Below are 25976 nucleotides of genomic sequence, written 5' to 3'. Positions count from 1 at the left end.
CTGCTTACTGGTTGAGAGTAAGTGTTAAAACATAGAACACTAAAAACATCTCATAAAAACTGTTAATAGCAGCCAGGACTTGGAAGCAACCTAGATGTCCATCAGCAGATGAATGGATAAGAAAGCTGTGGTACATATACACAATGGAGTATTACTCAGCCATTAAAAAGAATACATTTGAATCAGTTCTAATGAGGTGGATGAAACTAGAGCCTATTATACAGAGTGAAGTAAGCCAGAAAGAAAAACACCAATACAGTATACTAACGCACATATATGGAATTTAGAAAGATGGTAACAATAACCCTGTATACGAGACAGCAAAAGAGACACTGATGTATAGAACAGTCTTTTGGACTCTGTGGGAGAGGGAGAGGGTGGGATGATTTGGGAGAATGGCATTGAAACACGTATAATATCATATATGAAATGAGTCGCCAGTTCAGGTTCGATGCACGATACTGGATGCTTGGGGCTGGTGCACTGGGACGACCCAGAGGGATGGTATGGGGAGGGAGGAGGGAGGAGGGTTCAGGATGGGGAACACATGTATACCTGTGGTGGATTCATTTTGATATATGGACAAACCAATACAATATTGTAAAGTTAAAAAATTAAAAAAAAGAAAAAAAAAAAAACAAGTTGCAACCCCAGCTATAGGTAACAGCCACACCAATTACAACTGGCCAACCAGTGAATGGGAAATGCTGGGCTGGATGAAGCACAATCAATAACCTCGGATATGCAGATGACACCACCACCCTTATGGCAGAAAGTAAAGAAGAACTGAAGAGCCTCTTGCTGAAAGTGAAAGAGGAGTGAAAAAGCTGGCTTAAAACTCAACATTCAAAAAACTAATATCAAGGCATCCAGTCCCATCACTTCATGGCAAATAGATGGGTAAACAATGGAAACAGTGACAGATTTTATTTTGGGGGGCTCCAAAATCACAGCAGATGTTAACTGCAGTCATGAAATTAAAAGATACTTGCTCCTTAGAAGAAAAGCTATGATCAACCCAGACAGCATATTAAAAAGCAGAGACATTGCCAACAAAGGTTCAAGTAGTCAAAACTATGATTTTTCGTAGTCATATACGGAAGTGAGAGTTGGACTATAAAGAAAGCACCAAAGAATTGATGCTCTTGAACTGCCATGCTGGAGAAGACTCTTTTGAGAGTCCCTTGGACTGAAAGGAGATAAACCTGTCAATCCTAAAGGAAATCAGTCCTGAATATTCATTGGAAGGACTGATGCTAAAGCTGAAACTACAATACTCTGGCCACCTGATGCAAAAGCTGACTCACTGGAAAAGACCCTCATGCTGGGAAAGATTGAAGGCAGGAGGAGAAGGGAACAACAGAGGATGACATGGTTGGATAGCACCACTGACTCAATGGACAAGAGTTTAAACAAGCTCCCGGAGTTGGTGATGGACAGAAAGCCTGGTGTTCTGCTATCCATGGAGTCTCAAAGAGTCAGACACAACTGAGCAACTGAACTAAACTGAAAGCAGTGACAATATGTCCCTTTGGCAGACAGGACACTTTGACAAGTGAATCAAATCAGAAAAACATGGAGTTAAATTCGACAATGCTGTTCAAACCTAATCGGATATCTCCTAGTCTGTATATCTCTACTAATACATTAGGCATAATCCTGTTTCAATATAAATGACACATTTCATATTAATACAAAGAGTTTGGGGATTCTCTAAGAATTTTGGCAGAGAGACAGCTTTTTGGAACTTGAGCCAAAGAGATTTAAATGAACCATTTTCAAATGAAGGGAAAGCTTGAAGCAAAATACGCATTTCTATTAAGAAAAATAAAACCTAAGCCTGTTTGTCACCTTGACTAAATATGTTTTTAATTCTTTTTGTTGTTACTGTTGTTATTCTTTTTTTCTTACTGCTAAGAAAGAAAATACAAAATTGACAATTTGAAAATATTTCCTCTGTCTAGGATGGTGCTGCCTTTTCTCTTAATTCAGGTCGTTCTTCTCTCATTATCATTATTGCCCTCTCCTTTGTTTTTAAAAATACATATTCAGTGCATGAAAAAAATCACATTGTCATTAAAAGAAGTATTTAGATTTTACCCTATCATCCTAAAAAGAAAAATTAAACTCCTTCTGAGTCACGCTTCTATCTTTCCTACTTATTTTAAATTGTTTTTATTAGTTGACATCCATTTGCAGAATAAGCCTCAACAACTATATTATATAATCTCCTTTACCGGCAATTACGGAAGACAGTTTCCGTCTAGTTTTGAGAAAGTGTGTGTTCTCTACTTTCCTTAAAAATAAATAAAGGTAAATTAAATTGCACATGTCTGGCGTACAATTCAACTGGATATTGCTTTTTCAGTGCTTTGTAGTGACACAAGAAATGACTTTTTATATTTCATCTTAATTCAACTAAACTCAGAAAGGGAAAGCACCTATACAATTATGATCACTGATTAATATCAAATCAGTCTAAATGCAAGCAAGGAGCTTAATAAAGCAAAAATAAAGTGATGCTATTTATACCTGAATTTTCAGTTAATTTATGTTCTTTGAACTGCTGATTACTTTGAGAGAGGCAGGTATAAAAATGTCTTCAATAAATTGCTGTGTTTCTCAAACAACCTGGTATGTTGTTGGAGTTTTGTGGTTGGCAGCCTAATGAGAACGAATGGCTTATAATCAACTGGGACTGACCCAGTTCATCCTTCACACCATCCATCGAATGGGAGAATGCTTTAGACACACAAGGTCACACCCTTGCCACAGTTATTCTGTCTAATGAGGTATCATGAGATGTCTACTAGTTCAAAGGTGTGTGTTAGGGCAGCAGAGAGAAAAAAAGTCATATCCTTACTTGAAGTATGTGTACACATTTCTCAGTGGATCCTTGTCACAATATCAAATTAAATGAAAAATGCCACTTCTTTATGAAATAATTTGCACTTTAAAGAGGTAGAAGTGATACAAATTTTACTTTCATGTTGTCAAGAATTAAAAAAAAAAAAACCCTCCAGAGAGTTTGTGTGTATTCCCCCCTCCCAAAAAAGCTCAATGACAGGTTGACTTAATTATTCAAATGGTAACTTTTTATAGTAGATGATTAGACCATATGTTAACCTCAGAATTTAAAATAACCAATTTGCTTACATTGTGTGGCTCTTGTCTAACTCTGTACAGGTACCATTTTCAGAGTGAAAAATGAGGCTTAGGTCAAATGAAAGCATTCATTAACATATTATTATCTCCACAGAAATCCATAGGAGTGGATCTAGGCAGCTAAAGAAGTTTTTTATTATTAATTGCTAATTAAAGAAAAGTAACTGTAAAAGTAAATTAAAAAAATAAAAACATAGATGAACTATAAAAGATAATGAGGCAATTTATGACTAACTGAATAGTTATACATGAATTTTCCCTCAAATAACCAATAATTCCAAGTAAGTTGGAAAAATCAGTGATAATTCAGTAAGCCATTGGGGCTTTAAATTTCTACAAAGTGAAGCAAACCTAACTAGAGCTTTTCAGAAAGAATGTTTCCTTCTCACTTCATTCACCAAATAAGTTGATCTTCCACAGGCAATTGGGTTTGCTTTTTGGCTCATTCTGCTGTGCAGCTTCAGAGTCATAACTTATCTTAAATGCCATTTGCCCACATTATTTAATAGTTCTGGAAACATTTTATGTATGTTACTATGTATTTCTATAATAAATTGAAATTAGAATTATGTATCAATGATAAACACTAGCTATTTTTCAAAGACCACCTTAGAGTACATTTTAAAATACTTTCCCTACAAACTACAGCTACTTTATTAAAAAAATTAACATCTGATGTACCAAGTACTTTTTCCATAATAAATTTAAACCTTTAAAAATTAAGAACATAACATGATGGTCTCATGTAGGAAGAGATAAGGGCATCCCTGGTGACTCAGATGGTGAAGAATCTGCCTGCAATGCAGGAGACCTGGTTTTGATAAGATCCCCTGCAAAGGGGATACCCACTCCAGTATTCTTGCCTGGAGAATCTCATGGACAGATGAGCCTGGCAGGCCATGGTCCATGGGGTTGCAAAGAGTCAGATACAACTAAGCTTTCACACTTTCAGTACTTTTCACTTTTTCATTAAGAGATAAAAAATGGATATGCATTAGTCCAGTGTATATTACAACAAACTTTGGGAAATTCTTAAAGGGATGGTAGTATCAGACTACCCACCTGTCTCCTGAACGACCTGTATGCAGGCCAAAATGCAACAGTTAGAATTGGACATGGAACAATAAATAGGTTCAAAATTGGGAAAGTAAAACAAGGCTGTATATTGTCACCTTGCTTATGTAACTTCTATGCACAGTACATCAAGTGAAATGCCAAGCTAAATTAATCACAAGCTGCAATCAAGATTGCCAGGAGAAATATCAATAACCTCAGATATGCAGATGATACCACTCTAATAGCAGAAGTCAAAGAGGAACTGAAGATGCTCTTGATAAGGATGAAAGAGAAACTCAGTGTTTAACCAACTAAGATTGTGGCATCCAGTCCCATCATTTTATGGCAAATAGAAGAGGGAAGAGTGGAAACAGTGATGAATTTTCTTTTCTGGGGCTCACTGCAGCTGGTGACAACAGCCATGAAATTAAAAGACGTTTGCTCTTTGGAAGGAAAGCAATGACAGATCTAAACAGAGTATTACAAAGCATAGATACCACTTTGCTGACAAAGGTGCATACAGTCAAAGCTACGGATTTTACAGGAGTCATGTATGTATGTGAGAGTTGGACCATAAAGAATGCTGAATTCTGAAGAATTGTTTTCAATTTGTGGTACTGGAGAAGACTCTTCAGAGTCCCCTGGACAGCAAAGAAATTAAACCAGTCCATCCTAAGGAAATCAACCCTGACTATTTGAAGGACTGATGCAGAAGCTGAAGCGCCAATACTTTGGCCATCTAATGCCAACAGTCAACTCATTGGAAAAGACATTGAAGGCAAGAGGAGAAGGGGGTGGCAGATGAGATGGTTAGATGGCATCACCAACTTAATGGAAGTGAATGAACCTTAGCAAACTCCAAGAGACAGTGGAGGACAGAGAAGCCTGGCATGCTACAGTTCATGGGATTATAAAGAGTTAAACGCAACTTAGTAACTGAACAAAAAACAAAAATGTGTATATTAATCAAATATTGTACATTCTAAAAGAGAAAATATCAGATATTGTCATTACCCCTTCTCCTTTATGAATATATTTCTACTGTAGCCTTTAAAAATAATCTATTTTCCTTCAAATATTTTCTCTATCCCTCATAAACTTGGTCACATACATAAAGACACATTTGTTTATATCTACATTTATATTTTGACTTAATTAATTTTAGAAAAACCTTAAAGTTAAGTAACAGGATTTCTGCTTCATAGATGAGAAAACTGAAGTTTTTTGAAATTAGTAACTGGACGAAGACCAAGAATCTAATAATTCATAGAGCTAGAATTGATCTGAGTTTGACAATTCTAAAGCCCAAGTTCCTAATCAATGTGACTATTAAACACTATACTTAAAAATAATGAACTGCTATTTTGTTATCAAATTTGTTAATTACTTATTTTGTTACAGGATGTACATTGAGCAAAAAGCAAAAATTGTCAAAACTTCCCCAATGCAATTAATTACGTTTATATGTAGCATATATGTCACACCCATATCCACATGTATTGTGTGTGTGCACGCATATACATATTTGTTAATCTACTCATATTCAATGAGTTCATGCCACACACAATTAGAATAGACCTTTATAGTCTGGCAATTACTAAGTTTTTTTTTCTAAAAGTATATTGTTTTCTTAAACAATGACCAAATTTTAAAGAGTATGAAATAAAAGGAATGAAATATAAGCAGACATTAAAAATGAACATTCATTTTTATGTTTTATGAACATTCATTTAATGTTCATTAAAAATGAACATTAGTTATGTTTGTTAAGTGGAGCAGTAGTTAAATTTATCTGTGACTTCAAATTGGGTTGACAGTGAATACCTTGATGAGCTGGTAAAGTGTAAAAAAATGAGAAATTAGTGGTCAGGAGTTGAAGTTAAAGAAAAATAATTTATTTTGTTAGGAAATATATAATTTACACATATAAAATACAACTAAACTAAAAGTTAAAAGACACAGTTGTTCAGAGTATTTAAATTTACTAGAATATTTAGTACAGCTATGGGCATGCATATAGTACGTGCAGACCATGGCATATTTGACTGGTAATAAAGACCAAGTCCTAGGTATTTTATGTAACTTCTGTCAAGTAAATCAAATCAAACATGAAAAATGTATGAGTATTTCTACAAAGAATGATTCAAAAAGGCTAAAGACAATGAAGAGCTATCTATGTCATGATTATTAAAGTATTTTCTCTAACAACCTCAAGGTCTTTATTTTTCGCTATTATAGTTTACTGTTAAGGACTGCATGAAAAACATGCTTCATCACCAATAGAACAGATAATAAGAATATAAAAGGGCTCTCAAATTTTCCCAAATATGCTATTACTTGGTACCAAGATTTTCCATTAAATTATTTAGCATATACAAATACACATTTTGAATAGTTTATCAAAACCAATATTGTAAAGTTAAAAAATAAAATAAAAATAAAATTAAAAAAGAAAGAAAATAAGGAGTTCATAATCTGAAAAAAAATAAATAAATAGTTTATCTGGTACCAAATAATAATATATTTAGGAAAGAAATTCAGGGAGAGCCTTTTTAATGCCCTTATATTATCTGTACTATTGGTAATGAAGCAAGTCATTATTTGGTACAAACACTGCCCATGAAGGTTTTTTTAGAATATGTAAATTCATTTGTTAAATAGTTTTGGCAACAAATAGCGTGTCTGGGGAAGAAATCTGGGGGGAGCCCTTTTATGTCCTTGCTTACTATCCATACTCTTAGTAAGGAAGCATGCTATTATTTGAACGAAAATTATCTATTAAAAATTTTACCTTATGCAAATATATTTGTTAAATGCTTTATTTGTACCTACAATAACTTAATATCTTATTTTATTTTGTCTTCCAAACCAAAGTGATAACAAACTATTCTTTGTATAAATATACTTTGAGCACTATCAGAGTTTCATTCAAATGAATTTATAGAACTAATTCAATAAGTTATCATTTGACTCTACGAAGAAAACTGGCATTTTATTAACACTGAAATAGTAAATCAACAGAAGTTGAAAAATGCAGTTGGATTCATTTAAAATTCATTTTAAAATAATGTATGACTTGAAACTTTTTCAAAGCATTAAAACTGCACATTTTAGATTAGAAAATATTTTTAATTAAAGTGTCCTGAATTTCAACAGCAAGTTCTATAATGTAACTGCAATGGTAAGCAAAGATTTCATTAACTTCCCCCAGAAGTCTCAGATTTAGGAATATCAGCTCTAATTAGAAAAATTAAAGCTATACTTCAGAATTAATTGAAATTATTAAGGTGTTTACTCTTGCATTATTTACAGCCAGAATGTCAGAAAGAAGCATTTTATACCTTTTCATTAGTAATTCTACAGTGTATATTAACAACATAACATGACTTCCATCCAATATTGTGTCTTTCCAGGTGAGCCTGCTGCAAGTTATCATTTTATTCTGATCTCCGGGGTGACTTTATAACAATTCTTCACTGAGAAAGCATGAAGGCTAACACATTCCTGATGGATGGGTGTGATGCAAAATTCAGGCATTAGCTGCCCTCTTCAAATCTACCAGCAGGATTCACTAGAAACCAAGATAGTCTTATCAGACAACTGCACTGTGGATAGAGTGACCAGCAAGCCACAGACTGAGGCTCTGTTTTCTAAATTCAGAAAATTTTACAAAACCTGAAAAGACATGGATTGTAACTATAAAATACCAATTATATGTTTTTATTAATTCATTCCTTGATTTCATCTCACTGTATTCAGTTTTATCATAAGTATTATGCATTTTGAATTTCCTAGCTCAAAGTAGATGTGTCATCAGAAAAAGGAACTGACCTACTATCATAATTTAAAGCAAATAAGACTCAGCCCATGATTTCTGTTTGTGAGCTCAACCCACACAGCACAGACAGATTTACTATCATGGAAGGAAAATGAAGGTTAAAAAAATAGCAGCAACATTTTAGCAGTATTCTTAAACTTGTACATTTTTAGGTGATTCTCTGTACAAAATTAAACTTTTATAAAACTGCAGACACAGTCTTTATTGCACAGAAGTCTGGAATGTTGGTTAAGTTACCTGGGTTCTAATTTCACCTTTACATGCCAAAAAAAAAAAAAAATTATAAGAATCTGGCCATTGAATATCATGGAGTCTCTTCTTCATTATTAGTGATATTAAATGTTTTGAACTAGACTTTTTTCTCTAATTCAAACAACAGGATAGATGACCAAATATCAAATACATATTCTAAATTCTCGATAGTATAAGATACACATAAAAAAAAGACTAAGTTCTCACCAATTTTTCATAAGATAAAGAACTAAATAAAGTAGAAATATTAATTCCTTTAATGTCCATTTTCCTCTTCCTCTGTTAATAGCAGCAATGTCCGTGTTTAACTAGGTACATAACCCCCAGCTACGCACTACATTTCCCAATTTCCCATGCAGCCAGCTATGACCATGTGACTAGATACAATGGGATTGGGATGTAAATTCGCTTAAAGCAAAGCTGTTTCCCTAGACTTCCTATCTACTTATTATCTAAATGGGACTCCGCAGTTGAGGACCCCTCTCTAGGTAATGGCTGAGCAACAAGACGATAGAAATCTGGATTTCATGAATGCGCTTGTGAAACAAGAGTCACCCCATCAGCCTGGACCACTCAATTTAAAGCTATTATGTAAGAAAAATATTTCTATTTCATTTCAAAGACTTTGTTTTGGGGTCGCATGGTTATAAAGGTTTAGACTGTAATCTGATTTATTGACTGTTGACTATAATTATTTGAAGTGTAGCCTATGGGCAAATAAGTACTTTAAATTCATTTAATTTTAAATCACTTAGGAATCCTGAAAAATGAGCCAAAATGTGGGTGATGGGGCTCCAGAATTCTTAGATTGGTTACTCTATGGGAAAAAAACAAATGTACAAATAACTGCTTACCTAGACTGATATTGCAACTTTTTTTTCAAAGTTTGGTCATGAATATTTTATAGGTTTCTAAACTATTCCACTGATCATGTAGTTGTTAATTTACTTAATCAGAAAGCTCAATTCCAAGATTTTGCATAGACTAAAATAAGATTACTCAATTTTTTAAAAAAGGCCTTCCCCCCTTCAGTTGTGTTATTTTCAGCAATAACATCTTGATTCTTTCCTCTTCTACTCAGTTTTCCCCCTTCCCAGTCTTTCCAATCTTCCAACAGATCAGACTCAATATTTATCAGCTTTAGTTACTGATAAAAAAACAATCCAATATAATGGGTTATTTAGACTATAGAAACATATTACTATGGAGCCAATCAACATCTTGTAGCCATCACATTATTTTGGATTTGTGGTCTAAAGAAGGGGTTCATGCAGTATTTTCCAAGGTCGTGAAAAATACAGACATGGAAGCTGTGAGCACATATTTATTTTATCTCATGATATATCACTTTAAAATCCTGAATACTTTTCCTAAGACAAAACTGATTAACTTTAAAAAATCAATTATTTTGTCAAGCCCTTATATAAACAGTTTTCCATATGGCTGATTCATGTTGAGGTTTGACAGAAAACAACAAAATTCTATAAAGCAATTATCCTTCAAAAACATAATTAAAAAAAAAAAACTTTCTCTACCTGGTTAATTCCACAGAAAATCAGTCATATGTTATCCAAATATCCAACAAAGGTTTTCTGGAAGGTCTTAGTATGAAAGCAACATTGTAAAAACTTATTAACTGTTTCCCTTTTTGATCTGCAACATTCTTTTCAAGACATTTAATTTTCATGTTATACAATGTGTGCCACGATCCTGGAAAGTGCACCCAAATTTTTAAGATTGATGTGAGTAACTACATACATGCAATACTCAACAGATGTTACAGTAGCATTTCCAGCAACAAAGATCTGGAGCCCAGCCAAGCTGTGAGCAGCAGAGTCTGTGCCTGTGGGGGCTGGGCGACAGTAAGAATCCCACACAGTTCCAGGATGGCAAACCAAAGGAGGCTGACCACTTTGGAGTTGGCAGGGGAAACACAACATAAAATTTTGCTAGACATCATTACTTTGTATGGCAGATACTGGCTGCTTGCTGCTGGGAAGCAACAGAAAACTGATCGATTTGTTGTGCAGAAATAATATAGTAGCTGGTTCAACTTGAGCAAAGCCACAAAAAGAAATAAGCCCCTCAAAGTTGCCATTCTTATGTCATTGCCTGAAAAGAATACTCATGATACTCTGAAATCAGATTCAAAGTTAGTGTCTGAAGTACACAAACATGTAACAATACAAAATTTGAGATAGTTTCTTAATTTTCATCACAAGCTACTTAAATTATTTAAGTGTTAACTTCAACCTGTGTATATGACTTTATTATAGAGTACATAGTGTAGTAGAAGACAAGAAAGAAATAAAAATGAGAAGGTAGTTTGCAACCTGGGTCAGGAAGGTGCTTTTACATCGCACTAAGTTTCTGTTTTTAACATTATACTCCATGAAATAAGGAATCCTTTAATGTTTTAAGCATAATCAGATTTGCATTTAAAAAATCGTTTGGTGGAAGAGAGAAGAATAGAGGAGATAGGGTGGAAGTAGGAAGATGGGAAGTAGTCATCCAGGTAAGACATGTGCTATGGACAGAATGTTACATTCTTCCAAAATTCTTATGTTGAAATCTATTCCCCTATTCAGTGGTATGTAGTGTAGCAGGTGATTCAGTCATGAAGGTAGAATCATCATGAATGAATCAGTGCCCTTATAAAGAGACTACAGAGAACTCTCCTGCCCCATCTATCAAGTGAGAATACAGTAAGAAGATTGTCTAATGAAAGTGAAAGTGATTGTCTGTTAACCAAGAAATGAGCTCTTACCAGACACTAAGTCTGCTATCACCTTGACCTTGGGCATGCCAGCTTCCAGAACTGTGAGGAATAAATTTCTGTTGTTTATAAACTACCCAGTCCATGGTATTCTTGTCATAGCAGCCTGAATGGAATATAGCTACTCAGTAAGATCCTGAAGTAAAATTACTGCATAGGGAAAAGTTTAGTAGATAATAGAGGGTGGGCTTGACAGAGCTTGGTCCTGATAATATCATTTTTATGGTAGGACCTCACAGATAAACATGGATGCCAGCATAGAACTGATGAGACAACCTAGACTTTTAAAAAATTTTACTCTCTTGAAATTGCAGATTCTGCTTATTTTAACTAATTTTCTGGATCTGTTAGATTTGTTTGCCTGCAGAGATCTAATCCAAGATATCTTGCACAACTCATATTGTATATGCAAATTACACTGTATATAATGAGTATATTACATTTTAAGAATAATTAACTACCCATTTAAAAATACTTTGGACCTTAAGATTATGATATATTTATTCATAAATCAAGAGAAATACAAAGACATTATTGTCAGTGTGTGCAAGAGTCCAGAGCTTCGTTTTTTAGGCTTGACACTACTCTTCCTCCAAGCTTTTCAGTGATATAAGGCCAGATCTTAACTTGCAACAAGAGTTTTAACAGTTTAACAATTTCCAGTGGACACGTTTACATCATAAAACTGCCCAGTCTGGCACATTTTCTATTTCTTAATTCTAATTTACAAAGAAAAATTCACTGAATTTCTTGGCAAGTAATCAGAGCACCTTAGGGAGGAAAGACCTTACCAAGATCTTGGGGGGGTTGGCGGGGAGATAATCCAATAAAACTGTTCATTAAGCTGTTTCCGTATCATTCACACCTGAAAGGAAGAGGTTTGTGCCTCTTGAAATATGAGCCATAATATAACTTTAACTTTCTCTATTTGGTATTCTGTATTTCCCCAAATATAGGGAGCATGAAAGTTTTTGTATTAATACATGTGTTACATCTTGTGGTATTAAATAAAATGATAACTTGACACATGTATACCATAGACATAAAAAGTGTTGATTAAGTTAAGGAAGAACAAAGCTAATATTTTACTGAGTTTGATTTTAAAATGTCACACATTTCTGATAATTTTACAGAACATCAAAGATACTTCTCATGTCCTTTCAAAGTTAGGGTACCAGATTTCTATCAATAAGCTCGAGCATTTCTCATATGTTAGAAATCAAACAAATGTTTAGTAAGCTTTTTGGAGTTTGAAGAAAGTTGAGCACCAAAGAATTCATGCTTTTGAACTGTGGTGTTGGGAGAAGACTCTTGAGAGTCCCTTGGACTGCAAGGAGATCCAACCAGTCCATCCTAAAGGAGATCAGTCCTGGGTGTTCATTGGAAGGACTGATGCTGAAGCTGAAACTCCAGTACTTTGGCCACCTCATGTGAAGAGTTGAGTCACTGGAAAAGACCCTGATGCTGGGAGGGGTTGGGGGCAGGAGGAGAAGGGGATGACAGAGGATGAGATGGCTGGATGGCATCATTGACTCGATGGACGTGAGTCTGAGTGAACTCCGGGAGTTGGTGATGGATAGGGAGGCCTGGCATGCTGCGATTCATGGGTTGCAAAGAGTCAGACATGACTGAGTGACTGAACTGAACTGAACTGAAGCTTTCTAGGTGATGCTAGTGGTAAAGAACCTGCCTGCCAATGCAGGAGACTTAAGAGACATGTGGGTTTCATCCCTGGGTCCAAAGATCTCCTGGAGAAGGAAATGGCAACCCACTCCAGTATTCTTGCCTGGAGAATTGCATGTATTGAGGAGCCTGGCAGGCTATAGTCCATAGTGTTGCCGAGCTGGACACTACTGAAGCAACTTAGCACACTGCACACACAAGATTATATTATTCAATCTTTTTTAATCTTTTACTATACAAGATTAACTTTTCTATCCTTAAAACCTAAAGATTAAATCATGATTTATGCTATAACTCATATTCCCTCAATTTAAGTTTCAAGTAAGCAATTGCACAAAAATTCAAGAACACTGATCAACACACTGGAAGAAAAGAAGCATATGAAAGTATTTTACTATTGCTATCAAATTAAAATTACAACAAATTTAATCCAACATGATGCAATGGTGTAAATATTACCCAGACTATGTGGCAATGAGACATAAATACTAAGAGTGCACCAAAGTAATTGTAATTAAAGTGACTCTTACAGGACCAATTGTTTGGCTTTCCTCTTCTTATTTCCTTACTGCTCATCATCAGCATCACTTATATTTTGTATCAGTTAATTATGCTAGTCTCATTTCCTTATCATGGGAAACATGCATTATAGTACCTTGGATTATATTCACTGGCAGATGGGGCCTTTTGGACCCTAAATCTCACTCCATCATATATGCAGAACTCATCTTCCCTGTCTTCACATTTCTATTCCTCTATGCCTTCTACACAAAGCAAAGTGACTCAAACATCTTGCTTGACTAAAAAATTCGGGCTCTTGGTCACCAGTCACTAAGTGTAGCAAAGTATGTAAACACCTGATGCAGCATAAAATCTATGTCCAAGGGTCTATAGGGGCCTGTTTGATGGGAACCACCTCACTCAACTTACTGAGAAGGGGCCTATGTGGGGAGACACCACTGGCAAAAACAGAGGGCACATCAGATTCTCCTTCTACCAGATCAACAGTCTCCAAGGAAGAAAAGAAATAAACTTGGCCATAAAATAGATAACTAATAAGGACCTACTACTACATATAGCACAGGGAACTCTACTCAGTACTCTGTAATGACCTACATGAGAAAAGACTCTAAAAAAGAGTGGCTATATCCCAGGTGGCACTAGTGGTAAAGAACCCAGCTGCCAGTGCAGGAGATGGAAAAGATGAGGGTTCAGTCCCTGGGTCAGAAAGATCCCCTGGAGGAGGCATGGCAACCCACTTGTGTATTCTTGCCTGGAGGACCCCATGGACAGAGGACATAGTCAATCGGGTCACAAAGAGTTGGACATGCCTAAAGCAACTTATGCATATGTATGTGTATAACTGATTCACTTTGCTGGCCACCTGAAACTTTCACAGCATTGTAAATACACTATACTCCAATATTGGAGAAGGCAATGACACCCCACTCCAGTACTTTTGCCTAGAAAATCCCATGGACGGAGGAGCCTGGTAGGCTGCAGTCCATGGGGTCGCTAGAGTCTGACACGACTGAGTAACTTCACTTTCACTTTTCACTTTCATGCATTGAGAAGGAAATGGCAACCCACTCTGGTGTTCTTGCCTAGAGAATCCCGGGTACGGGGGAGCCTGGTGGGCTGCCGTCTCTGGGGTCGTACAGAGTCGGACACGACTGAAGTGACTGAGCAGAGCATGCTCCAATATAAAAAAAAAAAAAAAAAAAAAAGAAAGGGAATGCACTATAAAACACTTGTGCCACCCTTACCCACTCAACTTTGGCAAGAGTTATCTGGAAATAGTTCGCTTTTGTGTTTTGTGTCTTCTCTTACTTTTATCCTGGAGCAATACTTTCACAGTATTCTGACCCTGTATGTTAGCAGTTACTTCCAAAGTTTTGTGTTGGCTTCATTTGAAAGGAATTATATCATGAAAGCTGAGCTGGATATCTCATGTTGTCCACATTTGATGCATATAACCTATGTGATTGCAGAAATTTTATACACTAATGCTGTACACACGGGAGAACGGACCTATTTCAAAATGGCAAAGTGGTTTAAAATTTGGGATCTGCAGGCAGAGTGCAAAGTTTTTTCACTTTGCACTCTGCTACAATGGCAACTACATTGCTAAAATGGGCAACTTTCCTTAGCTTCTGTGTACTTTAGTTCCCTCACCTGTAAATTAAAAATAACAACTACCAACTTCATGGGGCTGAGGTGGGATAAAATGAGTTAACGCCCATGAAGCAGTTAAAATAGTGACTGGCATACATTAAAGAGTCAAGATGTTTAGCTGTTATTATCACCTTCTATCTTAAGGCTTTTTCAAAGCTCATGAGAAGATTCTATAAGACAAAAATATTCCCAAACCCATGATGAAAATAAGACCCTGATGCCATCACTGATTAGGAAAAAAAATGCTTCTTTATTTTAATGTAATAAGAAGTGATAACTAGAATCATAAGAAGTAATGAACTAGTTAGGAAATGTGGATTATGTTAATGAAAGTGATGGCTGAAATGTAAGGGACATGCCAATACAAACAATGATAGAATCTATTTTTAAAAACCTTAACAATATACATTTTTAGAGTCTCATGTGGCCAACAGATTCATCCCTGGGTAACTGTGGCACCGGGTACCCATTAAGGGCAATGAAATGAGCATAAAAGGGAATCTTGGCAGTAGAAACAGAAATGGGAAGAGATATCCAAACTCTACTGAATAAGGGAGAAAGGAAGCCTACTATAGTAGGAAACATAAGATCTCTTCTGACCTAGCTCCCTAAACTGATTAATCTCTGTGTTCAGCCTACATAAGATTTCACACCAGAACAAATATTGCCTGAAATATCTTCCCTGGAAATAAGCATATGTAGTGTATTATATAAATATAACTAGACTATTTCTTAAGATATACTACTTCAAAAAAATTAGTAATTATTAGTATGTCTTCGTGACTGTGTATTTATGTTCTTAAGTCTGGCCACTTACCAAGAATGGAGAGGTGTATGGGAAAACAGAAAGCACCTAAAACACAGGCACACCAGAGGAAGGCGTGCGATGCTCAGGGGCAGGGAAATGGGACACTGAAGTGCTGATCTCAGTCCCACAAGCACACATTTCTACTGCAAGAAAGCTCTGTTGTCTTGAGCCACACAGGTATAAATCACGAGGCTAAGCCATGTCTTACAGAGCTAACCACACGTTTCCTAGGAGGAAACAAATGGATAGCACGTATGACACAGGACAAATGCATCCAGTCAGAGGAAAAGCCACCAGACATCCTCACACACCAAAATTACAAGCAACGAGCCACTGAAATAAATAACATTAATAAATATGAATTAAGAACTAATAGCATATTGTAAAATGCAATTTTCCTTGAAGCCGAAACCATATATTGTCTCAGGACTGTCAAATGTTACTGTTGAATAGTACCATCAATACATCTTTGACAAGGGCTTTTAAGGAAGATAAAAAGAGAAATTCTTTAAAATTAAGTTAGAAACTAAAGAAAGCAAAAGATGAATTAAGGGTAATTTTTTAACTCCAAAGATATCTAACAATCCAAGCAAGTTTCTAAAAATTTAAATTATACTTTTTTCCTCCTCTTTGGTTATTTGATGCAAAGTATATATTACAAAAAATATGAAAGTAAGTCACACATTCAAATATACAGGCAGAATTTCCTCTCTTTCTCTCTGTTTGTTCTTTTTACTGGGAAAACCCCATGCTCTCCTACAATAATGCTTTGGTTGTAACTGAAACAGCAGCACAATTATTGACTATAACTTGTGTGCCATGAATTTGAAAATACAAAGGGACTGGTACATAGACTGTAAATTGCTACAGTGGGCTGGAGATTAATTTGTGTTTCCCATATTTTGTCAACATGAGGATGGTATAGTGTTATGCTTATCATACCTGCCTCTCTGGAACTTTGGACAATGGGCACATTACCCAATTAGCAATGGAGTAACCCAACTGTGATGATGATAAAGGATATCAACTAACTGCAGAGGAATAGAACATAGCCTACAGCTGCTATACTAGCAACAAGGATTCTACCAGCTTCCAGAGAGATGCTGCTGACTCAGGATGACAGCCAATGAGAGGGGGAAAGTGATAAAGGAAGCGAAGAACTGAGGAAATTTTTCTGTAATTTAAAAGATTCTTTAGGAAAATTATATTTTCTCTATGGAATAAAAAAAATTCTCGATAACAGTGAAAGATTTCCTAAGAATACAAGATGATCACAATTTGGGAAGTTTTATATTGCTCCCTTATGAATGTTTACTCAGCATTCCTTGGAGTATTGGAGACAATAAATATTTGGCGATCAAATATTATATGGATTATGCTGCCTTGTAGTACCTATTACATAATCCTGACTAGTGATTCTGACTTGAAAATATATCTAAGTTGGGAAACAGAAGAGAAATTAACTTCTAGGTGTAGTGCATATGGTGCCTGAATTATTGCCCTCGATTTTTGTGCAAAATCATAGGAATTGATATAGATCATGAACTGATAAACTGACCTCCCTAAGGGTTCTAGATGGATACAAGGTAGAAATGGCAAAGACTGGGACAGTGAAGGTGCAAGCCAAGTTCCCTGTTATTCTCATGGCCATTCACCCCAAGTGGAAAGTCATATCTCAAGCATCTGGGTGAAGAAAAATAGTGGAAGGATACAGTATCTAGGGTGAGATTAACAAGTCTCTCCTTTTCTCCATTTTCTGCTCTCTACATCCTTTATTCTACCTCTAAGTAGAATTTATGATCATGAAGATTCTAGGTCACTGTACTTGGACAATACTCAGTGATACAGCATGTAGAGTATTACTGCTTTTGTGCTAAGCCTCCCAAGACAATCTAATAAAAGAAATAGTATATCCTGTGATACAAATTCCATAATCCAGGTGTTTAGTAAGTAGTAAAAAGGAGTATGTGCACATATGCTTGCCTGGCTTTGTTCTCTGTGCATGCAGCTGCTGAAGGGGGTCTCTTTTTCAACAGTACAAACTATATTTGAGAAATATAACTTTGGGTAGTCTTTAAAGGTACAATTCACAGAGGTCCCAATATAATAAGTGCACTAATAGAGTCATGTAGCTGATTGCTTACATATTTGCAGGCTTGAAATGGACTTTTTAAAATAAAAGTTCACTAATTCTGTATTTAAGTGTAATAGTTTTTGTTCTTTGGCAAAGTAAATCAGATAGCATCCTGTATGCAATGACTCTTACAGCAAGGTATTCCAGTTAAAATTAAATACGTTTAACCTGAGAAGGAAACGGCAACCCACTTCAAGATTCTTGTCTGGGAAATCCTGTGGACAGAGGAGCCTGGCACGTTGCAGTGCATGGGGTCGCAAGAATTAGACACGACTTGGTAAACTAAACCACTACCACAAATCTGAGGTTAAAGATGACTGTTCTTAAGTAATAAACCATGTCATAACCAAATATTAATTTGTTCCTTACATTTTTTAGGATCTAAGTACATATACTTAATCAGGTAAGGTCCATAAGAACATGTAAAAAAACAGCAATTAGGTTCTACGTAATCCTATACATCTCAACTCTGTGGGAGAAGGCAAGGGTGGGATGATTTGGGAAATGGCATTGAAAAATGTATATTATCATATGTGAAATGAATCGCCAGTTCAGGTTTGATGCATGATATAGGGTGCTCGGGGCTGGTGCACTGGGATGACCCAGAGGAATGGGATGGGGAGGGAGGTAGGAGGAGGGTTCAGGATGGGGAACACATGTATACCTGTGGCGGATTCATGTCAATGTATGGCAAAACCAATACAATATTGTAAAGTAATTAGCCTCCAATTAAAATAAATAAATTTATATTAAAAAGGAATATTTAATAATTATTATTATGTGGTATTTAGAAAATATGGGCTTCCCTAGTGGCTCAGTGGTAAAAAATCAGCCTGCCAGTACAGCAGACATGCATTCAATCCCTGGGTCTGGCAGATCCCTTGGAGAAGGAAATGGCAACCTACCCCAGTATTTTTGTCTGGGAAATCCCATTGACAGAGGAGCCTGGTGGGCTACAGTCCATGGGGTTGCAAAAGAGTCAGACACAAGTTAGTGATTAAAAACAAACATTTGGAAAATATATGAAATTATTACAAGGGGGAAGGCCTTAGTAAAATGGTATATTGTTGAATTTCATTTGATTTAAGGACTAATCAGAGAGCACTTTGATTCATTACACTCTAACGTATGCTCTCTTTGACTATTCAATTATTGTATATACACTTCTAAAAATTTTAAGCATACTAGTTTCACTAAATTTCATCTTTAATAAATGTATCTAAACACACAAACACATACACATGGACACACATGAAGATATACACAACAAAAAGCAAATGAACCCTCTATAATTAATCAGCAATAACTTGCATTCAGTTCAGTTGTTCAGTTGTGTCCTACTCTTTGCAACCCCATGAACTAAAGTAAATAATTTTAAATATAGCATGATCTCCCAATCTCCAATGATATAAAACATAAAACATTTGTAGAAATATAGGTCACTTGCTACATTTCAGAGACTTGTATCAGAAAAGGAGAAGACTAGGCACACTGATTTTGTTAGAGGGGAGGAAGTATCTAATTTCATCAATTATACAACATGAACTGCATCTAGGAAGAAATGATTGGTTTCTATTTAAAAAACAAGTACTTAAAAGTAACACCATATGTATTCTTTCTCTGTATTCACTTTCCACAATAAGTATGATGATTACAAAATATTTTTTTTTTCTTTTCCACCAGCACAGGTCAACATTCCAACTCCCGCATCATAGGAGGACGCTTTACCATCTGAGCCACCAGGGAAGTCCTCCTTAGAAGCAACAACATTAAATACTTAGGATTTTAAATTATAGCCTGATCTCATTTATTGTGGAACCTAAAAAAGTAGAACTCATAGAAACAGAGGGTAACAGTGGTTGCCAGGGAGGCAGGAGGTAGGACTGGGAAGTAGGAGAAATAGGGAGATGTAGGTTAAGGGTACCAAGTTTCAGTTATGTAGGATGAATAAGTTCTGGAGATCTAGTGTACAGCATGGTGACAATCATTAATTAATACTGTAGCATATACTTGAAATTTTCCTGAGAAAGTAGTCCTTAAATTTTCTCACTACAAAAAACCAAAGAAGATGACTATGTCAGATTATGGCTATATTAGTCAGCTTGGTAGTAGTAATCATTTCACAAAGTATATGTATATCAAAACATTGTGCACCATTAATATATAAATACATATATAATTTTTATTTGTCAATTATAACTCAAAGCTGGAAAAGATATAGTTATAAACATTTAGTCCATGGAATATTATCTAATATTAACTGTAAATTTCATTTGAAATACTATTCAAACATTACACAATTTTAGTAGTCGTAATAATACCTGAAAAAAATTGACACATCCTTATAAATTTTTCATTGAAATTTTAACCTGATTTACTTTTACATCCATGACTTATCTGGCAAATTTTATATAAGGTAACTGAACAAAGAACTGCAAAACAACAAATATGTCAAGTTAATCTCAAGTAATTTTCCATTGTACAGCAATTGCATTTTGACCAAAACAGATGGGCATCCTGTTACATTCCAGCAAATGTCAGCCTTACTTGACAAGGGCGACATTCCACTTGATAAGAAGCCCACATTTCTTCATGTTCCTAGCCTCCACTATCTTTCACTTTTGTGCCTTGGGCATCACATAGGTATAGAATTTAAGCCCCTGTGCTTATGCTCTCTGCTTCACAACTCATGATTGCTGACAGTTGTGTGAAAATATTTTATATGAAATGTATTCTATATCATCAATGATATTTTTAACTTATAACTTACTATTTTCTTGTTAATGCAACACCTTAGATAATATTGCTCCATGATGGAAAGCCTCTCTGTGAATTTTGGAAATTTATCTCATCTTTATAATTTTTAATATTTGAAGTATTTAATTTCCTTTTTAAAATATTAGTTGAAATAATTCTTTCTATAGCTTCTTCTAGCTGTGACATCTATTACAGGTGTTACAGGGGAAAACATGAGTTAATTTCAATTGTACATATTTACCTAAACATGACATTGTAAAATAGCTTATATGAAGTAATTAAGAGGAGAAAAAGGGATGTCAAAAGAAACTAAGAAATTCCTCTCATTTTTATCTTTTCATACCCTTCTGGTATTGAATAGAGTAACAAATACAAAAACACTTGTGCAATATTCTTTCAGTAGCAAGAGGAAAGGGAGGTTTAGAGAAAAATTAATCAAGCCCCTTCCTTCAATAATCTCCATCCTTCTCCTTCAAAACCACTCAAATAAATACTTAATCCAAGAAAGAAACAATGTCCAAGCACTGCCAACATTGCTTCAGGAAAATATCCTTAGACTTCCTTCAAACAAGATGGCTGCCCCAGCTCCTACATGGATTATCAAGCTGACATAGTGTAATTCAACAATTTGCTAAACACTAGTATTTCATATATTAGTAATTATATTAACTTGTTTCTAAGATTTTGTTATTGAAGTATTCTCAATTTGTAGCCCACTTTCTCTACTTGACAGAGAATAAAACCAGGTAAGGGAGTCCAAGTTACCTCCCTGGGGTCACACAGCCAATTATAAGGATCAGAGGAAAATTCAAAACAATTCTAGAATCACATAAATGTTTACCTTGTGGGTAATGTTCATTTTTGGTTGTTCATTTTCCTTCATTCAACACACTTTAAAGTGTTTGAAGAAACATAACCGTTATTACAAGTACATTTAACTTATATATTTTTTAACTGTTCTGGTGGAAATTCATTTACTCCTTATGGATGTCAAATTACTTTTGAACAACCTGATTAGAACCCAGTGAACTGACAGTAACCATAAAGAATTTGCATTTAAATATATAAGGAGATAAATTCAAGTGGCACTAAACTGGATACAAAATACTATTCATCCAATATTCACTATAACTTTTAAATTAGCATTATCAAATATGTATTTTCATATAATTTGCATGGTTAAAATGCATTAAATTCAGTATAAGTCCAAAAAGACATTGCTGGAGTTGAGGTATTTTATTCAAACGACAGAGGAATTTTAAAGTTATTTGTGATATGACATTTGAGAGATACATATGTAAAGACATATTGATAGATATTCTAATTAGCTGACTAATTAATCAGCTTTGAAAATCACACTTTTTTCAGAAATGTCTATAAAAGAAGCCATTGGGTAGGTGAATTTAAAATATGTAGCATGCATTTCAGATCACCTGTTCTCAAATTTCCATAAAAAATCCATCCATTAACCACCTTCTCCCATAAGCCAGTCTTAGAAATGCAGAGATAGCAAAAGTTAAATCACTGAAACTCTCCTAACTGCAAAACCATTTACACCAGTGGTAGCCACACTTGTCATGTGTACTATTAGTCATTACTAAAATTTTAATATAGTATCCATCTAACTTTTTTATATAAACCAGCAATATTTTAGCTTTTCTCTTATACTTAACCTTACTAAAGAAAACGTCCTTTGCTCTTGCAGATTGCATCCGCACCCTACTAATAGTACACAGGAAGGAAAGGATGTCATTTCATATACGCAAAAACAAAGTAATTTAACCATATTTCAGAATTGCATCTAATTAACAATGTCTCACTTGTTTTAAGGAAATAATAATCACATCCAAAAGGTTCCATAGAATGTATGATCATGTGGTCCATAAAATCTTTAAATATTGATAGTTTCAGGACTATACCTGTAAATTCGATGTTACTATTAAAAGAAAAGTATGTTTGCCTTCGCCAACTGCAACTGTAAGCAAATGCAGCTGTACAGCACTTTATTAGTAAGAACTCCTTTAGTAAGCACACGTTTAGAGGAATTAATCATTCATTCCCTGCAGACTGCTTATGTATTTCATAGGGCCATTATCTGATCTGAATAACAAGAACAATTGCATAATAAAACATATTACTGCTGACCTTAGCAACTTTCTTTTTTTCAACTTTAAAGTTGCAACCACTTCTGGACTGCACAAAAAGCTGGTGGCCAAAAGACCTGACAATTAAATTGCCCCATTCAGCTTTGACTTTCTTCTCGCTTATTATATAGAGACAATGATCAAACATAATATGTGCAAGCTTTACTAGAAATGGTTGTAATTCAGGCTATCTTCCTCAGCACTATGACATAATTAGAAACAGAATCTGTGTCAGATTAGTCTTCATGTTAATTCTGTCATGTTTTTCCTTCTGTGGAATACATGTCTTACAGTAATATAGGCAATAACATGTTTGGCCCACTCAAATTTGGTTACCTCAGTACAAACTCACCTTTTATTTTTCAATAATTATGTTTTCAAACATCAGATATTCTTTCAGATATTTGAGGTCACAGATGAGTAGAGGTCATTTGCTATAATCCAAATCTGATCAACCTGAGTCTTTATTTTAAATTATTTAAATTTACTTTAAACTAATGGTAGAAGTGGCAACTGAGAGCAGTAATATGTATAAGAAAACACATTTGGATAGAAAATGAAGTAATATACAAGAAATATTGATAAGTCTTTACCAAGTGATTTCCATGTATGGTAACTTCATGTCAACAAATTTATCAACTGTCCTGTTATTTCATTATCCTAAAAACTTATGTCTCAAGATATTCAGAGCTTTTGACATTGGATAATAACAGTTCTGAAAGATCTCTCCCTTTTTAAAATCAGTGATCATTAGTTCACTCTTCAATTTTTTTTTTAAATTCAGTGTCAAAAGAATATAGCTGCTTTTATATAATAACGAGTAAATAAAAAGGTGTTTTTTTCACTTTACCATTATCATCAATTAAATATAAGAAAAGCCTTAGGTATTATTTGATAGTACGGTGTTTTCTTAGAAATAAAATCTGTGAGACAAGTGGTTTTAATTTTCAGTCTGGTTTTTAACTCTTAAAATGATTAGAAAAGTGTATTTTATACCAACATGGAAAATTGAAAGTTAAAGAAAAAACAAACTTTTTCTAATAAGTATTCTATACTAGTCAGTATGAGCGTTATGTCAAAGAACTTTGAATTTGTTAATCAGCTCTGTTTTAACTAAACTGTAATTCCTACTGTATCTACTGTATATGTAACAATGCGAGAAGAATTGGATTCAGGATCCATTTGGCAGTGATAAAGAAAAGAAAAAAACTGCTGAAATGTTATTGATTCTCTCCCTCTTCTGCAAAACAAACTGACTCAACTATATTTGTCCTGATATAACACAAAGATTTTATTTAGATATCACAAAATATTGCCAAATGTATTTTTTTTTTTAATTTTAAGATATCGTTAACCCTTTCACAGAGAAAGGAAGAGTGTCCTACTTGTTTTTACAGAAATGCTGCAGCTACTGACATGGTGATGTTAACCCCAAGAGGAATACTGCCTGCAAAAGTTTTTGATGCAGAGATATTCAGCCCTAGGAGACACCTTAAACCTGTCACAGGCTGCTGAGCCCTGTCACAGTTTATAACCTGCTGTGTCAAAGTCACAGCCTCAGCTTCTGCCCTCTCCAAAACATTTTTCAGATTCCTTTTCCAAATTAATTCCATGCATTTTTTTTTCTAAACGAAGCTATTTCTCATATTTTCCTCCACATCTCATTTATCTACAAGCATTAAAAAACAAAACAAACAAAAAAAAAACCTCAACAGACTTTTATTCCAGTCTTTCACACCACCTATATTAACTTTCCCTTGACCCCCCCCCCCTTTTTTTTTAAACAAGCTCTCTTCACAACTAAAGATAAAACAAGCAACCAAGAGAAGTCAGTGAAGGATGGGAGTTGGTGTGGATTAAGACTGAGGTTGAAGGTAGCAGTAGGGGGGTACCAGTAGGGTTAGAATTCTCAAGTTTTTTTTTTTTTTTCTCCCTAGGAACCCATCCTTGAATCTTAGAACCAACCAGCGTTTCAAACACCAAGCTTCCCATAGCTCGTGAACAATGAGCGTTTAAAAAACAGATCTCCAGTATGGTTGCCCACACTGAAGTCTGCTCAATGCAATGTTCTTCAAAAAAAAAAAAAAAAAAGCTTAGCAAACCACTTCTCAATTAAGAACTAGTGAAGTTATATAAGTCAACTTGTTCCCTGGTAAAACGAACAAACTGCCCGCCCATACCATCGGGGGAGAAGCATTCATTCAGCATATGCCTCACTTTAAGACAAGAAATACGGAAGCACAGTTTACTTACTAAAGCAGCCGCTCCAGTCTTCCTTGGAAACCTTGAGGAGTCTTCTCTTTTCTCTCCTTCCAGTCAAATAAAGAATTGTCTTTCTATTCCACACAGGCCCAGAATAAACTGCAAGAAAGGACAGCACATGCACAGCCGCCCGTCGGGCTCTGGCTTTGGTCTGCTGCTCCTGCTTCGGGGGTTCTGCTTGTTTCAAAAGTGGGATCTTCTTTTCGGGAGGGAGGGGGAGAGGGCAAGAGAAAATCTGGGCTCTCCGCAAGCTCGCCGGGGTCCTGAAAATTATTCTGAAGGCAAAGTACCTGCACTCTCCCCGCGGAGGCTGCCTGTCAGCGGCGCGAGGAGGGAGGAGGCTGAGGAGGAGGAGCAGCGGGAGGGCTCGGGCTGGGAGGGAGCGCGGGGCGGGGGAGGCAGACGAGCGGCTGGCGGAGAAACTGAGGGACCGTCCTCCGTCAGGGCGAGGCGCTGCCCCACGCGCTCGGGCTGCCGGCTGCGGGCGCGGCGGGGCGGGGAGCCAGGGCGGCGAGCCTCTCCCGGTCGCTCCCGCGCTGGCCCGCTCGCTCGCGCTCACTCCTGCTCCCGCTCGAACAGACAGGCACACACCCCACGTCTCCGGCGGCAGCCGCCCCGCCGCACGCACTCACCTGCATTTCCTTAACGAGCCACTTGATGGCTGCCAGCGGCGCGGGCCGGGCTCCGGCTGGCGGGCAAGCGGGAGCCTGGGCGGGGAGGACGCGGCGCGGGATGTTCCGAGGGCCCACCCGGGAGGCGGTGGCGGCGGCGGCGGTGGCTGCGGCGACGGTGCGGGCGCGCGGGCTGGGGCGGGATGAGGGGAGACGAGCCGCGCCCCCGAGCCGCCCCGACGCTGACCAGGTTGACCCTGCGCCCCCGAGACCTTGGCTGGATTCCAGGGCTCGGGGGTCAAACGGTCGGAGCGG

General features: G+C 36.2%; 1 protein-coding gene across 1 annotated transcript in view; it reads right to left on the bottom strand.

Annotated features, from left to right (window-relative positions):
- PTPRD (protein tyrosine phosphatase receptor type D) overlaps window positions 1-25669 on the bottom strand; it is a 2533682-nt gene extending 2508013 nt beyond the window's left edge. The window contains exons 1-2 of the mRNA XM_086415146.1: window positions 25341-25669; window positions 25042-25149 (exon numbers count right to left, since the gene is read on the bottom strand). The gene's annotated coding sequence lies outside the window, so the exon portion shown is untranslated. The remainder of the gene's footprint in view (window positions 1-25041; window positions 25150-25340) is intronic.
- Window positions 25670-25976: the final 307 nt, after the last annotated feature.

This window comes from Bos grunniens, chromosome 8, assembly GCF_055505025.1.
Source record: "Bos grunniens cultivar Pamir isolate PY7600 chromosome 8, Bosgru_T2T1.0, whole genome shotgun sequence".
Taxonomy (NCBI): Eukaryota; Metazoa; Chordata; class Mammalia; order Artiodactyla; family Bovidae; genus Bos; species Bos grunniens.
Note: the sequence above shows the minus strand (reverse complement) of the source record. Positions and strands in the feature narration are given on the sequence as shown.